This window comes from Macaca thibetana, chromosome 13 (assembly GCF_024542745.1).
Source record: "Macaca thibetana thibetana isolate TM-01 chromosome 13, ASM2454274v1, whole genome shotgun sequence".
Classification (NCBI taxonomy): domain Eukaryota; kingdom Metazoa; phylum Chordata; class Mammalia; order Primates; family Cercopithecidae; genus Macaca; species Macaca thibetana.
This window is the reverse complement of record NC_065590.1, coordinates 96,725,517-96,742,909: the sequence shown is the minus strand read 5'-3', so window position 1 is coordinate 96,742,909 and position 17,393 is coordinate 96,725,517. Positions and strand designations below refer to the sequence as shown.

The window sequence follows — 17,393 nt, the reverse complement described above, 5'->3', positions numbered from 1 at the left end:
GCAAGGACTGCAAACATTTTGCCGCATTTTGGAAGATTTCCTAAGTCGCACAAGCACACAGATGGTCTGTTGATCCAAACCAGGAAGAATAATTGTGGGAATAAATGGAAGTGTGAGTGTGTGGGTGTGTCTGAGTGTGTGCCCCGGGGGTGTGTGTGTCTGTGTATATGTGAGAGAGAGAGTCAGGCTGTGTGTGTGTGTGTGTGTGTGTGTGTATGCAAACACGTATGTGCAATGCCTTGGGGTCCTCAGACCCCCTTGGTCCATCGGGCTGGCGGCCTCCCAGAAGGACACTAGCCCAGCTGTACTCGTGTCCTTTGAGAGGGAGTGAGGGGGAGAAAGTTGGGGAGCAGTGACTGCTAATGTGGGGGTTGTGGGGGCCATGGGGAGCCTCCTGGTGTTCTGTCTCAAGAGGCTCTGGGGATATGGTGGGAGAAGCCCTCATGCCAGAATTGGGAGGGGACGGAACGGGACTGACCCCATCACAGCCCACGTGCCTCATTCAGGGCTTGGCTGTGGAGTCTCCGGAGAGGCGCTCCCTCGTCCTCAAATGTTAACTTTGTCTGTCTGGCCCCGGTCCCCTCTGTGGCTTTTTTCGTCTTTGAATTGGGAGGCAGTTCTGTCTTGTAGAGATGTTTAACCCGCTAGGTCTCCTTGCAGGCGTTTGTGTCGTGAGCCAGTCAGGGTGTAAATGGTCCATTAAAAGTGCTGTCCGGTTGGCATAACCGGTTTACCAGGCTGAGACCCACAGACCTGGGACTGGCATTTATTTGTGGGTATGATGTGCAGGGAGAGTGTTTCCGGTAGCAAGCGTTGGCATCAGCAAACAGAATGAAATGTACTGTGTTTTCACTGTGATAGTGTAGAAATGAGACTGCGAGAGCTTCTCACTTCTCTCCCCTTCCTTCTCCATGTCTTTGTGCTCCTCCACCTCTCCCTCCCCAACGCAGACAGGCACGGACTCGCTCCCCCTACCTTCCTCCTTCTCTCTCCTTCTAATTGGGGTCAGGACCACCCTTGAGGATGTTAGATTTTAGACATTTGTTCCTCTTGTCACCCCCACCACCCCACCCACCCACCCAGATTAGTTTCTAAGGGATTTATATTTGCTTGCAGAGTGGTGCAAACTGTTTTCATCCTCAGAGGAGCAGAGTGCTCATGGAGGAGTTTGGCATTATTGGGATTCACTTTCAGAAGTCTCTAGAGCGCCCCACACGCCCCCGCAGGTGCTGGAGTTCAACCCCACCCACAGGCTGGCCTCAGTGAGAGGGAGCGTCCGCCTCCCTGGCGTCCGTGACCCGTACGGTGGGCGCCTGTTCTTTAGAACAACTTGCTCCTTCTGTCGTCTTGGTCACCCAGCCCCGGGCCCACCCTTTTCTGAGCACATCGTCCACACCAGGCAGAGCCCTGTCTCAGAGTCTCACGGGGAACGGGGCCTTCAGGGAAGGCCCGTGAGCTGGGGCTGACCTGGCTCACAGCAATTTCATGATGGTATAAAATGTGGCCCCCAGCGCCTGATAATGGTCGCTATGCCCAAGTTCCAGCCCCAGGTGTGGACCACGGTGGGGCAAAGGTGGGGGGTGGGGAGGAGGAAAGAGGATTAAAATGGCCACACCCACCACTTCTTCGGAAGTGCCTCCTGCCACCCTGGGGTCCAAGGAGCTGATCTGTGGGTGTCTGTCCCCAGCACCCACCCTGCTCTTCCTTCAGACCCAGCTCCGGCTGTCTGGGTCTTTCTGGCGCTGCTCCTCACAGGCTTAACCACCTCCGGCAGCAGCCTTTCCCATGGCACTGTCTGCGGGGCGGGGCTGGGCATTTTCTGAGGCCTCCTGTGTTTCGCTGGTATCCAGTATGAAGCCTGGCACAGAGCGTGGGCCAAATCGGTTTCATGTTTAGCTCCCCAAACCCTTTGTTTCCGTGTCCTCATTAATTCAGACAAGGTTGGGTTTAGCAAACTGTGTCTCCAACATAAGAAAATGCAGCGTGGGAATGGGGGAGGGGAGGAGTGCTGTAGAAGGGCCATTTCAGAAGCCCTGGTTTACAGGAGAAAGATTGGTATCTTGATAAGTCGCTCTTAAGCTTGCACTTGTTCATGCTTTAATGCAGTGATTAGATACCTACTGTCAGCCTAGCATGGTGGGGTTATAAAAGCAAGATCAAGTTCAAGGGGGCAGGGTTTTAGGGGCCCTGAGACAGACTTCTTAATCACTTATTTTGTACACATCAGAGCAGTAACATTGTGTTTCTTTAAAAACACTAGGGGCCAGCCCGGGCACGGTGGCTCATACCTGTAATCCCAGCACTTTGGGGAGGCCAAGGCAGGCATATCACCTAAGGTCAGGAGTTCAAGACCAGCCTGCCAACATGGTGAAACCCCATCTTTACTAAAACTACAAAAATTAGCTGGGCATGGTGGTACACACCTGTAATCCCAGCTACTCGGGAGGCTGAGGCAGGAGAATCACTTGAACCCGAGAGGTGGAGGTTGCAGTGAGCCGAGATCGTGCCACTGCACTCCAGCCTGGGTGCCAGAGCAAGACTCCATTTCAAAAAAAAAAAAAAAAAAAAAAAACAACTCTGGGCCCGCTGTGGTGGCTCACACCTGTAATCCTAGCGCTTTGGGAGACCAAGGTAGGGGGATCGCTTGAGCCCAGGAGTATTTGCCCAGCCTGGGTAACATAGCAAGATCCTGTCTCTACACACACATATATATATATATTTAATTAGCCAGGCAGGGTGGTGTGCATCTACAGTCCCAGCTACTTGGGAGGCTGAGGTGGGAGGAGCACTTGTGCCCAGGAGTTTGAGGCTGCAATGAGCTCTGATCCTGCCACTGCACTCCAGCCTGAGCGACAGAGTGAGACTCTGTTTCAAGAAACAAAACAAAATTCTGGATCTGGCCTTCTCCTGGGAAATCCGGATTTGTCTGGTATGATGTTCCTTGAACCCATTTAGTCCAGCAGCCCGGCTTTCCGAAAGTATGTCTGCCTCTCACGGTGTCCAGTAGCTTTAACCAAAGAGCTCAGTAAAGGGCCTGTCTGAATTTCTATCACATTCAGGATGAATTTCAGCATTTTATTAGCTTTCGATTAAAGCAGCCAGGCATTTGAGCCTGACGGTCTTACTGTTTTATGTTGTTCCTTTTGCACATTTCCTGCTTGTTTATCTTTGTGGCACGGGGGCATTTTCTTGGCTGCAGTGACAATGCTGGCCACAGCAGTGCAGCATTTCCAAATTTCTTGCCTTTATTAACAGGCAGTAATGGAATCTGAATCTTCAAAAAGAAAATTTACATATTCTTTCTCTACCATGAAAGTCATCCATACTTATTAGAACGTCTCAAACATACTAAGTGGTAAGAAGGAGACAAAAAATAATATTTTGTCACCCCTGCCCAGGTAACCACTCTTCTATTTGAGTGCTTGTAAGAAGCCTGCTTTTCTAGTATTATCTGACCTGGCAGGGAGTTGGGTAATTGAAAAAGATTATTAAAAATGGGATCATAAAAATGATATAGATATATTGAACATTTTGTTTTGACATAATACATTTCATTTTCATATAAAACATGCATTTATTCCCCCATCTCTTGATATAGGGCCAAGACCTCTCTTGGATTATGGGTCCACTGGCTTCTGTCCTGATATATCTTTTTGCATTATCCACACTGTTAATGCATTTTCTGAGATTCTCAGTTTCTGTTTCTGTCAAGTAAAGTAGGAACTAGCACCAAATCCTGCCAACTTCATATACCGCTGATATTATACAGTTATTTTGTTCATGCCTAATTGAACAGCCATCTTCCTCCAAACATTCAACTCTGTTAAAACCAACCCCTTTTAATTCCCATTCCGAGGGTTTGCATAAAATTTAATTAACTTAGGTAATTACATAAGTACTACTGGTATAAACAGGTTTGGAAACAAACATGACTGAGTCTTGGTGGGCTCAGAGTGCATCTGCCCAAAGGGTCCCACATGCTGTATGCACCCAGAAGGGGACAGAGCATGCCCCGTAGTCCAGGGGCAATCAGGGGAAGCAGCTAATGAAGTTGGCTTTCTTCTGGTGTTTTAAAAATCTATGTCTTTTTTTTTTTTTTTTTTTTTTTTTTTTTGAGGCAGTGTCTCGCTCTGTTGCCCAGACTGGAGTGCAGTGGCATGATCATGGCTCACTGCTTCCTGGGATCGAGCAATCCTCCCACCTTGGCCTCCTGAGTAGGTGGGACTATAGGTGCATGCCACTGTGCCTGGCTAATTTTTGTATGTTTTGTAGAGACGGGATCTCGCCATATTGCCCTGGCTGGTCTTGAACTCCTGGGCTCAAGCAATCCATCTGCCTCAGCTTCCCCAGTGCTGGTGAGCCACCACACCCAGCCAAAATTTAAAACATTTGTGCCTCAAATAATACTGTCAAGAAAGTGAAGAGACAGCTCACAGAATAGGAGAAAATATTTACAAATTGTATAGATTCTAGGCTTGCGTCTAGGATAAATAAAGAACTCTTACAACTCAATAATGAAAGACAACCCAATGAAAAAATGGGCAAAGGACTTGAATAGACATTTCTCCAAAGAGATGCAAGTGGCCACGAAGCACATGACAAGATGCTCAACATCATTAGTCATTAGGGAAATGCATGTGAAAACCACAGCGAGATACTCACTAAGACTGCTAGAATCAAAAAGTCCTATAAACTCCAGCATAGACGAGGAAGGGGAGAAGGTGGAACCCTCATATGCTGTTGGTAGGACAAAAAGGTACAGCCTCTTCAGAAAACAGCCTGGCAGTTCCTCAAAAGCTTAAATCTAGAGTTACCATATGACCTAACAGTTGCCCTCCTAGGCATATAAGAATGAAAGGGAAATGAAAACTTACACATAAATGTTTGCAGCAGCATTATTCTTAGCAGCCAGAAAGTGAAAATGACTAAAATGTCCATCAGCTGATGAATGGATAAACAAAAAGTGGTCTATGCATACAATAGAATATCACTGAGCAGTGAAAGGAATGAAGTATAGATTCATGCTATAACATGGACCAACCTTGAAAAGATACGCTAAGTGAATGAAGCCAGACACAAAAGACCACATTTAATACGATTCCATCTATGTGAAATGTCCAGAATGGGCAAATCTGTAGAGACAGAAAGCAGACTAGTAGTTGCCTGGGGCTGGGACTGGGAGGCTGAGGGGAAATGGGGAGTGGCGGTGAATGGGTATATGGTTTCTTTTGGGGAAGACAAAAATGTTCTGGTCAGGTGCCGTGGCACATGCCAATAATCCTAGCACTTTGGAAGGCTGAATCAGGAGGATTGCTTGAGCTTGGGAGTTCCAGATCAGGCTGGGCAACATGGCGAGACCGCCATCTCTACTAAAAATAAAAAAATTAGCCAGGTATGGTGGTGTGGGCCTGTGGTCCCAGCTACTTGGGAGGCTGAGGTGGGAGGATCGTTTGAGCCCAGGAGGTTGAGGCTGCAGTGAGCCGTGATCGTGCCACTGCACTCCAGCCTGGGCAACAGAGCAAGACCCTGTCTCAAATACAAAATAAACAAATAAAGGGTAAAATTCTCCTTATCTTAAAAAGGGGGCAGTGGTTCTTTATAAAATTGATTGTGGTGATGAGTGATGGTTGCACAGTTGTATCACCATTCAATTCCGTCCTTCCTTCCTTCCTTCCTCCCTTCTTCCTTCCTTCCTTCCTTCCTTCCTTCCTTCCTTCCTTCCTTCCTTCCTTCCTTCCTTCCTCCCTTCCTCCCTTCCCTCCCTCCCTTCCTCCCTCCCTCCCTCCCTCCGTTCTTTCTTTTATTTCTTTCTTTCTTTTTTTTTTTTTTTTTTTTTTGACAGAGTCTCACTCTTGCCCAGGCTGGAGTGCAGTGGCGCAATCTGAGCTCACTGCAACCTCCACCTCCCGGGTTCAAGAGATTCTCGTGCCTTAGCTTCCCAAGTAGCTGGGATTACAGGTGCATGCCACCGTACCTGGCTAATTTTTGTATTTTTAGTAGAGATGGAGTTTTGCCTTATTGGCCAGGCTGGTCTCAAACTCCTGACCTCAAGTGATCCATCCGCCTCAGCCTCCCAAAGTGCTGGGATTACACAGCCAACCATTGAATTTAAATATGTGAATTGTATGGTATGTGAACCACAAGTGTTGCTGCCTATCCATATAGCTCCCACCCACCTTCCCTCTCTCCATCTCACTGTTCTGGTAAGGGAGGTTCTTGCTTTCCTTTCAGCCTGTTTGGGGCCTTCCTTCCTTTTTCCCTTCCCCATCCCTTGTAGCCCCTTCTCAGGAGAGAGAAGACACCTTGATTCCCACCCACGCTCTGCTAAAACTTTTCCATTCTAGTCTTAAATCTCTCTTTCTTAAGAGCTGATTTCCCAGTAGGGTTTATGTTTGGATCTAAATTAATCCTCCTGGAAGCAGTTGACTTCTTCCTCCAGCAGCTGTGCCATCAGCAGAGGCCATGCATGCTGGGGTAAGATCCAGGCCTATCCCTTCCTCTGCAGTCCCCTGGGTACGTCTGGGATCTGGTTCCTTGGTTGGGCCATGCTTAGCTCTCCTCCTCATGGGTGTCTCAATGGCAGGGTGTTAGGAGAGCCGCAGTAGCCAGCTCAGGCCCTCCCAGGGAGAGCTGGGGAGGGAGCTGAGGGCCTGGTGCCCCCCTGCAGGAGGGACCTTTGGAGTCTTTCTGAGCTCTGCCCAGGCCTTTGGAGCACACAGAGATCACTCCAGCCCTCTGCCCTCTCTGTAGCAGAATGAAAAGACTCTTCTAGACTTTCTGGCCAACTAGTAAGCTCTTTAAAGGTGGGTACCATTCCTGACATTAGAAAAAATTCAGAGCCGTTTGGATACGGAATGCTTTTCGACATGCACCGGTCACTGAACCAGAAGACTCTTCAGGAAAATGATGCTTTGTCAGCTCTGTAGAGAAAGGTGGTTGGAATTTTGGTTGACCAGGTTAGGGTAAGGGAAGAATGAATCTCATGTCCTGAGCTGGCAGGCAGTCATGACGATGCAGTTCTCATCTCTGCTGTGGATTTGCCAGGAGACTCCGAAAAAGGCTGCTATGCCTTTCTGCACCTCAGTTTCCTCATCTGTCAAATGGGCAATGTTTTTGGCGTGCTGGGCACAGGTTTGTCTGAGAACCAGCTGAGGCCTGTGTAAGTGTGTTGCACACGGGACCTACTATCATTCCTTTTTTTTTTTTTTTTTTTTATTATACTCAGTTCTAGGGTACATGTGCACAACATGCAGGTTTGTTACGTATACATGTGCCATGTTGGTGTGCTGCACCCATCAACTTGTCATTTACATTAGGTATATCTCCTAATGCTATTCCTTCCCCCTCCCCCCTCCCCACAATAGGCCCCCACAATAGTGTGATGTTCCCCTTCCTGTGTCCAAATGATCTCATTGTTCAATTCCTACCTATGAGTGAGAACATGTGGTGTTTGGTTTTCTGTTCTTGCGATAGTTTGCTGAGAATGATGGTTTCCAGCTATTATTCTTTATGATATTAATACCAAGGACATTAAACACGAGAACAAGCACAGTCTCAGAAGGAAAGCCCATCCTCTAAATGAGTGCCTGTAGTGCACAGAAGCCCCCAGTGCCGTCCTTCTCTTTCTGCCGAGCTCCTGTGCCAGTGCTGTCGTGCGGGGCCCTGTCTGCAGGTGTGGGGATACTGGTCCAGGGCCAGTGGCCCCTGACGACTGGTTTGTCTTTTAGAGAAGGCAGGACTGAAATGGTCAGCTTTTCATGTAGGGCCAGACTCTGGGCAGGTTTCTTTTTAAAATTTTTTTATTTTTTTGAGACAGGATCTTGCTCTGTCACCCAGGCTGGAGTGCAGTGACGTGATCACGGCTCACTGCAGCCTCCACTTCACAGGCTCAAGCAATCCTCCTGCCTCAGCCTCACAGGCATGTGCCACTATTCCCGGCTAATTTTTTCGAGTTTTAGTAGACGAGGTCTCACTATGTTGCCCAGATGGGTCTTGAATCTTGGACTCAAGCAATCTTCCCACCGCAGCCTCCCGAAGTTCTGGGATTACAGGTGTGAGCCACCACACCTGGTCTCAAATAAAATTTTATTGGAACAGCTACACTCACTTGCTTTATGTCATTGTGTCCTGCTGCTCTCATGCAGCAGGCAGAGATCTGCTGACCCCTGGTCTAGAATGTGGAATGCTGGATCCCTAGGTTGAGGGACTTGTTTTATGCTAAGTACCCATACTTGGATCTTTTTTACTGTGGTTTTGTGATGTGATGTGTTATCTCCTCCGGGCTTGCATTTCTCCAGTGGCAAGGCCCTCACTCCTCCCGCGGCGATGCATTCCAGCAGTCGAATTATGTAGTTCTACTGCTTAATCCTTCCTTAGCTTGTTCTTCCTGAAGCCTCAACTCACTCATCTTCTCAACCCCTCAGGCCCAGCACAAGTCCTCTCTGTCTTCGCCAGGTGCAGCCCTTCAGCCATACAATCCTGCATCTCCTCTTTCTTCATTCCAGAAATACGTTCGAAGGTCCTCCTGCACTTCAGGCACTTCAGAGGACCTTCTGGAAGCTTCTTAGGGCCTGCTTTCTTCCCTGTTCTGTAAGGAGACACTTCGCTCAACTGTTCACTTGAACAGTCTTCAGTCTCTTCTAGCGAATTCTGGCCTGAAACCAATGTCAATTTGGCCAAATTAAGGCCACGGTCATGGTCAGCCACCTTCCAGGTTGACTTGCCAGGGTGTCCTGGAGGGATTGTTGGTTTTTTACAGAGGCAGGGCTCCCAGGGCTCATTGCACAGCCATGGCCGAGGTGTCAGGACTCAAATCCCAGACCCTTGGCTGTGCTTCTCGCATTCTTTCCATTGTCCGATGTGCTGAGGCAGAGACAGGAATTTTAACTGCTCAAAAACTACTGTTTACGTGTTTTACTTTTACTTCTTTCTGGGTTCTTGCATAGGCTTCAAGGAGGGAGGATATGGATGTGAGCTTATTGTACAAGTGCCCTGGGTTTTCCAAGTGTGTCTGATCTTACATACACAGCCCTATGTGCTGACCTGGTGTTCGAAATTAATGACGCGACGTTTGCTTTGCAAGTTGTCATAGATCCTTCTCATAGATCCTCCTTCTCATAGATCCTTCTCATAGATCCTTCTCATAGATCCTCCTTCTCATAGATCCTTCTCATAGATCCTCCTTCTCATAGATCCTTCTCATAGATCTTCCTTCTCATAGATCCTTCAATTCAACCCCGAGCACCCACCATGCACCAGGCACTGTGTTAGGTACTGTGGAGATGAAGATGAGGAGGATGATGGCCTGTGCCCAGGCAGGGCACAGACTAGCAGGACAGGAAGCAAAGTGGGCACATATACCGCGTGTTTAAAGCCCGAGGGAACAGCTGGCAGGATCCTCCTGGGGCCAGGTGGTGGCAGCAGCAAAGAGAAGAGACATTTGAATTGGGCTTTGAAGGATGCATAAGAGTTTGCCGGGAAGCCACACCACTGATCACTCAAAAGTAGGTGGGTTGTGAATCTTCAGCATTCTGGAAAATGTAAAAAGTTGTTCAGTGGGCAGCAGTAAAGAGGGTTTAGTTTTCCTGGAGACACTGCTGCAACTTTGTGGGCTTATGCAGGGACACCCAGAGAGTGGCTGGGAAAATCAGTAACCGTGTCACCTCCTCCGTTCTTGCTCACTGCCCAGGGCTCAAGGAGATTGGGGAGCAGTTTACAAAGGCATTTGAAGATGAGGCACCACAGAGATGGACACATTCTTTTTTTTCTAAATAGATACAGAGTAACCTTGTGAAGGTTTCTTTTGGGTCTGAGTAGGGGACGCACAGGACATTGTTACGAGGGTCTCAGAAACTGGTACCTACTTTCCTCTTATTTGGCACCGGGAGCCCCTGCCGGAGGACATGTTCTAGTGACAGCCTTGGGCTCAGGCTTGGAGAGTGCATTCTCTTCTCGGCAACACTAGTCACAGCTCAGTAACTTACCCCGGGGATCGCACAGAGTGGGTGGATGGTATTGATTTGTGGGTCTTTTGGCAAAACATACTCGTTACTAACTGGCGAGGGAACCGCCAGTTCATTTGTTCATTTGCTCTTCTGAGTCCAGCAACAACCCTGTGAGACAGGCATTATCTCTGTTTTCTGTTTAAACTGATGCCCAGCAAGGCAGGGCAATTTGCCTAAGGACACGCAGCTCCTAGGCCACTAACCCTCCCACTCACCTGGAAGAGAAGACAGGCGGGCCTATAGTGAATCACGACTGCCTCGTGAGAGTGCTAAAGGTCACAGGATGCCTCTCGGTGCCAAGGGAGTCCATAGTGGAGACCCCTTTTGCCTAAGGAATTGGGGAATTGGTTTTGAACTGGGACTTGAAGGCTAGACTGGGGTAAGAGCAAGAGGAGAAGCTTGAGGGAGGACGGTGTGTGCCAGGACAGTGGGACTCAGAGGGTGGTGGGGGGCATACCCACTGTCCCATCCTGCAGCCACTCCCTGATGTGGCATTTCCTTGAATGACAGGTGAGGAGCCCGAGGCACGGGAAGATTAAGTAACTGGTCCTAGGTATAAGGTGGCATTTGAACCCACCCGTGCCCCACACACCACACCACCTGGTGCTTGGCCAACAGGAAATCACGTCCCCCAGTGTGTAAGTCAGGGAGGCGGAGGTGCTGAGATGTTCTCACCTGTGGGCTCCCGGGCCCAGCCATGCTCTTGGTGTTCCCTCAGGCCCTGGCCTCCCCCTCCCTCCAGGTGGACCCCTGCCGGGGCCCCGTCCGTTCTCCCACAGACTCCTCCCTGTGGGGCTACCCATCTCCAAATCCCAGCTGCATATCCGCATCAGTAGAATGTTTTAAAATAGTGATGGTAGCCTGGGCAACATAGCAAGACCCCATCACCTCAAAAAATGCAAAATTAGCTGGGCGTGGTGGCACATGCCTGTCCCAGCTATTTGGGAGGCTGAGGTAGGAGGATCACCTGAGCCCAGGAGGTGGAAGCGGCAGTGAGCTATGATTGCACTACTACACTCCAGCCTGGGTGACAGAGCGAGACTCTGTGTCTAAAGAAAAGATGGCGATGCTGTCCAGGCATGGCATAGGAGCCTTCTGTTCCTCCTCAGGGCCAGCGCTCTCCTTTCGAGGAACAGCCTCCTTTTAGTAAAGGTGAGGGTTGCTGAGGTGGGATGTGAGAGGCGTGCAGTACCCACCAAGCCAAGCTAGCCAGTAGCAGGTGATGGCCAGATGGCCAGGTTCTCGACCCCTGACCCAGCCCGGGTTGTCAGCTCTCTCAGGTTTTGTTCTTTCTCCCGCGTGCTTTCCCCGTTCTTCTGCACTATTATCTTTCCTCTTCATCTGAGGCCATGTCTTTACCTTGTGTGGTGCTGATGTGGGCCAAGGAAGCTGTGGCAGGGGCCCAGGAACCACCCCAGGGGGATGTGGAGGGAGTGGACCCTGTGGGGCTCGTCCGTGGCAGAATTCTGCTCTGACTGGCTTTAGATGGTCACCTGCGACAGCGTTTCCTCCGAGGAGTATATTAGGAAGAGCAGAAATGCCTCCTGCATCTTTATTAGATCCCTCCAAATGGAAATCCAGCAGAAAGCCGATGTTCTTGTAAATATCACGACCTCCCTCCCCACAAGGCGTTTGTAGAACAGTTGTTTACTTGCTTTGTTTTCTCCGCCTGCAGTTTACAGAAGAAAATCAAGAAAGCGTGTTTTTCCTCCCTACGTAATCCCATCCCCACACTGTGACAACAACAAAACTTCCTCCTGTTAGGAAGCAGCAGTGACTTCTTTCAGCAGAAAAAAAAAAAAAAAAAAAAAAAAAGTGTGCTGTGCCAGAAAGCAGGAGCAGCTGGGAAGGGAGAGGGAGGGGACCACGCCTGGCCTACCCCCAGGTCACCTTTTACCCAGGGGTGCCCTGAGGAAAACAAGCTGTGACCTTGAGCCGGCACCAGCTCCAGGCTGAAACCCTGGCCCTTTCACCGTCCAACACAGCCCCCTGCTGTATAGCAGCCCTGGTGGAGCCCCCTGCTGTTTAGCAGCCCCGGTGGAAGGCGCCTGTCTCCTGTGCCTGGAGGAACTGCTGGAAGAAGGAGAAGGCTTGGCGCCAGCTTCTGGCTAAAATCGTGGCTGACTGCTGGATGATTCTGGCCCCACTTGAATAAACAGGATAGATGTGCAGTATTAGCAGGTGGTCAGGCCCTATTTTGTGATAGACAGGATGAGGAGGGAAACAAGCACAAATCAGTAGTGTTGCAATCTCAACTGCTTCTTCCTTTTTTGTTAATGGAGTTGGAGTCTCACTATGTTGGCCAGATGGAAGTGGGGCAGGGAAGTGCTGGGAGGAGAAGGGCGAGTCCCCGGCGAGGGCTCCACCCCCAGGCCCATGCCCATGGCCCTAGGTGAGGACAGGCACTCCTGCCTTTACACCAAATGCTGCATTTCCCAAGACCACCCTGGCCCGCCACACCCCCATCCTGTGCCTATAAAAACCGCGAGACCCTAGCAGGCACACACAGAAGCCACGGGACATTGAGAGGAACACGTGGGTGGAAGAAGACACACATAGCCGGATGCTGAGAGGACGTCAAGGGGAGCACGCCCTGGGGAAGAGCACACGACGGACGCCGGCACACTGGCAGGTCACTGACCAGCAGAACGACGTGGAGTTTGGCCAGGGTGGTCGGAGAAGAGTCGGGAAAACCATCTCCCTTGTGGCTCCCCCATCTGCTGGGGGAGCTCAATAAAACCTTGCACTCATTCTCGGAGCCCACGTGTGATCCGACTCTTCTAGTGCACCAAGGCAAGAACCAGGGATACAGAAAGCCCTCTGTCCTTGTGATAAGGCAGGGGTCTAATTGAGCTGATTAACACAAGCTGCCTACGGATGGCAAACTAAAAGAGCACCCTGTAACACACGCCCACTGGGCCTTCAGCTGTGGACATTTGCCCCTAGACACTGCCGTGGGGTCGGAGCGTCACGGCCTGCCCGTCTGTCTGCTCCCCTAGAGGTTTGAGCAGCGGGACACTGAAGAAGCGAGCCATACCCCCATCACATGCCCTGCGAGGGGGACAAGGGGACCTTTCCCGTTTCACAGCCACATTTTCCTGCTGTTTTCTGAAATTCCTGGTGGCCGCTCCCTTGGTGCCCGTGGGTGTCTGGTGTGTGCCTATGTTTGCTGCAGGCTGGCCTGGCGAGGGTGAGGTGGGTGGCCGGGGGCGCTCTGGATCCTGCGGCTGGCAGGGGCTAGTGGCTCCTGGTTCCTCTCACCTCTGTTTTCCCTTCTAGCCCCTGCAGGCAGGAGAATCCAACTCAGAGATGAAGAAGTTGAGATGTCTTTGTTCCCAGAGGAAAATCCCGGCCTCATGGCCTCAGTGAGAGCACAGGATTAGAGGCAGAGTTGGTCCAGAGGGCACATTTCTTCCACCCTCTGTCCCTTGGGGACCCCACTTCCCAGGTGGCCTGGAGGATGAAGTTGGGGCTCTGGCCTCAGTGAGGGCCTGGAACTCTTTAGATCCCTGGGCCGGAGGAAGGAAGGGTCGTCCCTGCGTCACGACCAAGCTCTGGTGGCCTTCCAGGTCTACTCAGTGACTGGCAATCCCACCTCCAAATGCAGGCAGACCACATTCCCTGAAGGGCGGCGGCAAGGCCAGGCCAGCACCTCTCTACTGTGAGGAAGGGCCTTACCCAGATCCCCGTGTCCCCCGCAGTGGTGGCGGTTTTATTGATGTATTTGTGATAAGTGAAGGCACAACGAGTGCCCTTTTCAGAGCAGGCTGCCTCTCCCCTCAGCTTACACACTCCGAACCTGCCTCTTGCCTCCTTCCGCAGCACCGCCAGGTCCACAGCGCCCGCCAGATCCACAGCGCCCGCCAGGTCCACAGCGCCCGCCAGGTCCACAGCGCCCGCCAGGTTTGATGTGGGCTGAGCCGCACCGTCACTCATTTATTCATTCATTCTTCACTGTGTGGGGTGTTGGGCCCCAGCACAGGCTCCTGGCCCAGCAGGCACTGGACCCTGGGAAGAGCTTTGCTGGAGGAAGCGTGGTGCCAAGGACCCATGTCCTCACTTCCCCCTGAGTAGACAGTGTCGGGTGACTCTGCTGCAGCCTCCAGGGGCTGGCAAGGGAGAGGTGCGCCACCAGGGAAGGGAATTCCAGACAGCAGGCACCAAGAGCCTCATCCAAGAGAAAGAGAAGTTCCCTAGACTCCCAGGCAGGGTGAGCCGAAGGGCCTTGGAGAGTCCCTGATGTCCCGTTTCATAGACTTCTCTCACAAAGTGAATCAGCTCAAATACGGAAGATGGAGAAATGGAAAACAGAAACAGAACAGAACCTCCACTTGCTGGGTGGACGTTAACTGAATCCTTTTTTTTTTTTTTTTTTAATTGAGAAGGAATCTCGCTCTGTCACCCAGGCCGGAGTGCAGTGGCGCGATGTCTCTTCACTGTAACCTCCACCTTCTGGGTTCAAGCAATTCTCATTCCTCAGCCTCCCGAGTAGCTGGGATTCCAGGCACTGGCTACCACACTTGGCAAAATTTTTGTATTTTTCGTAGAGATGGGATTTCACCATGCTGGCCAGGCTGGTCTGAAACTCCTGACCTCAGGTGATCTGCCCACCTGGGCCTCCCAAAGTGCTGGGATTACAGGCATGAGCTACCCGTGCCACCCGGCCTTAACTGAATCTTATCACACATTCCTTTGGAAAACGAATCCCCTGTGACAGGAAACCAGCCATTTTCCTGGTGAGACCTGAGCCCTCTACCCATTCCAGCATAGTTAACCTGGGACTCTCCTCTCCTCTCTTTTCTCTCCTCTCCTTTCTCTCCTCTCCCTCCTGTCTGGCCTGCTTGCTCCGTCCTCCCCGGCTTTCTGTCTCTCTCCTCACTGCGTGCCTTTGGACATTCTGAATATGCTTTTGTTTGCCTGTCCGCAGTATTCCCTCCACGGTCTCCTCCTGGGTATCTGGTGTGTGCCTTGCATTTTCTGCGGGCTGGGATCCGTGGGAATGACATAGCTGGACACGGGTCCTGAGCCTGTTGGCTGGGGGAACTCCTTTTCTGTCATACTAGATGAGACAGGTGAGACTGCCCTGGAAAGCCCAGTGTGTCTGGCCTCCCCAGTGCTGGCCAGTGGCCAGTGTGGTTTTCCAGACGAGTCCGTGGGCTCCCGGGTGGGTGTTTGGGCTCGTGGGGAGAGCCCAGGCAATGGTTGTAGAGGGGTGGTGGGGGGATGGGTGGATCCCAGAGAGAGAGAGAGAGAGCAGGCTGGTTCCACTTTGGCCTCATCGTCTAATGAGGAGAGTGCACAGATCAGTCATGCTTTGTTTTGCTCTGTCTCTGGAATTTTAATCAGTTGCCCTAATTGCCTTCAAATTATTGGAAGGGAAAAATGCCAGCGGAGGGTCCTGACAGATACCAGCTGTCTAGTTGAGGACTTATCTTCTCATTGTTCTTGTGAAACCAGTCAGGTTTAGGGACTTGAGGTGGATGATTCATTAATTCTTTTAAACTGATTTCCTCAGCCATGTACATATGTGTGAAAGCCCTTCTTATGTTGTCAGTATTACCCTAATACATCAGAGGGCTTCTCATAAGGCGACCGTTATCTTTTGATAATCACATAAATAACATTTCCATAGTTCTCGAAAGCTTGCCAGATGCTTTCATGTACATTAGCTAACGTCTTAATTTTTTTTTTTTTTTTCAGATAGGGTCTCACTCTGTCAACCAGGCTGGAGTGCAGTGGCATGATCTCGGCTCACTGCAACCTCTGCCTCCCAGGTTCAAGCGATTTTCCTGCTTCAGCCTCCTGAGTAGCTGGGATTACAGGTGCCTGCCACCACGCCTGCCTAATTTTTGTATTTTTAGTAGAGACAGTGTTTCACCATGTTGGCCTCAAACTCCTGACCTCAAGTGATCCACCTGCCTTGGCCTCCCAAATTGCTGGGATTACAGGCATGAGCCGCTATGCGTGACTGACATTAGCTAATTTAATTCTTACAATAATCTTATGAATTGGGATTCTCATCTCTCTTTTAAAATGAGGAAACTGAGGCTCAGAGAGGTTAAGTCATGTGCCTAAGATCACATAGCTAGTAAGCGATGGGCAGGGCTGTGGAGCTGGTTCACTTGTCTCTGCTGCCATTGCATTCAGTTTGCTCTGCCAGCAAGTCTGTTGAGCATCTGCTGTGTGCCAGCCTCATGGAGGCAAACGGAGCTTCGGAACCCAGGTGTCGAGAATGAGCTGTTGGCATTCAGTCCTGGAGTGGCAGCCTGGGGGGCGGGGGCAGGAGTGTGGGGGCAGCAGTTCAGGGAGGGCCACATGACAGCAAGCAGAGCCTCGAATGCCTGAGTCCTGGCTCCAGAGAGAGGCCAGCCTGAGCTCTGTCCTGTGGATAGACCCCCGGGAATGCAGGGGGCCAGGCTGAGCAAGAGGAGGAGAGAACAGGGAAGGAGCGGGTCTGCTTCGTTCCTTCGGGAAAGGAAAGGTGAGCCGGGCGAAGGGGAAGGCCTCCACGGTGTTTGTTGTCACATTCTGCCACTTGGCAGCCTCGCTGGGGACATATCAGCCCCAGGCTGCTTATCTGCAGGTTGGGATTCCATTTCTGCTGCTTTGGGAGAGAAGGGAGGGCAGCCCTGAGGCATCCCAAATGCGAGTTTGTTCATAGAGGGGCTCTCCTGGCACCTTCCCCAGCCCAGTCGCTGAGGAGGGAAGCCGGAAGCCCCTGTGTCAGGTAGGAGTGCTGAGTCATGAGACTGGGTTGAATGGTGGCTTTTGCACAGCTGTGGCCTGTGTTAGGATGAGTTTGGACCATTCCTGAGCGGAGAGGGACCTCAGAGGACAGTAGGACTGGGGAATCCCTGGCCCAGAGAGGGAAAGTGGTTTTCCCAGAGTCACACAGCGAGGTGCACCTTTGATGGTTCTCTCAGTGGCTCACGCCTGTAATCTCAGCGCCTTGGGAGGTCAAGGTGGGAGGATCACTTGAGCCTAGGAGGTCGAGACTGCAGTGAACCATGATCATACCACTGCATTCCAGCCTGGCCGACAGAGCAAGACCTTGTCTCAAACAAAATAAATAAATAGAAATAAAAAATAAAGCCCATTATCACTCTAACCCATACTGTATCTGATTTTTTTCAGGTAGGCTTGAGATGGGAGGGTTGTTATTTTTTGTAAGTGCATTAGGGGGCAGAGTGGTGGGACACTGAGTCCCCTGGAGCCCTTCTGAGTCCACTGCCACACCATGGCAAGAAGAAGATTTCTGACTCGGAGAGCTCCACAGCGTGACAGGTGGGCAGTAGCTGCTGCGGGTGCTGGGCAGAGGTTTACTGTCCAGCACCCCCATTTCTGCTGCTCTGATGACTTGGGTCAACTGAAGAACCTTGGGGCTTTCTT

At 50.9% G+C, this 17,393-nt stretch overlaps 1 protein-coding gene across 3 annotated transcripts in view; it reads left to right on the top strand.

The window, feature by feature from the left end:
• The window catches only part of HPCAL1 (hippocalcin like 1), a 123,571-nt gene that overhangs the window by 43,343 nt on the left and 62,835 nt on the right, over positions 1 to 17,393 (top strand). Inside the window, exon 1 of one of the 3 annotated variants that reach the window (XM_050753964.1) lies at positions 16,463 to 16,485. The exons of the other annotated variants lie outside the window; for them this stretch is intronic. The gene's annotated coding sequence lies outside the window, so the exon portion shown is untranslated. Of the gene's footprint in view, positions 1 to 16,462; positions 16,486 to 17,393 lie in introns of those variants that run through there. 3 annotated transcript variants of the gene reach the window in all.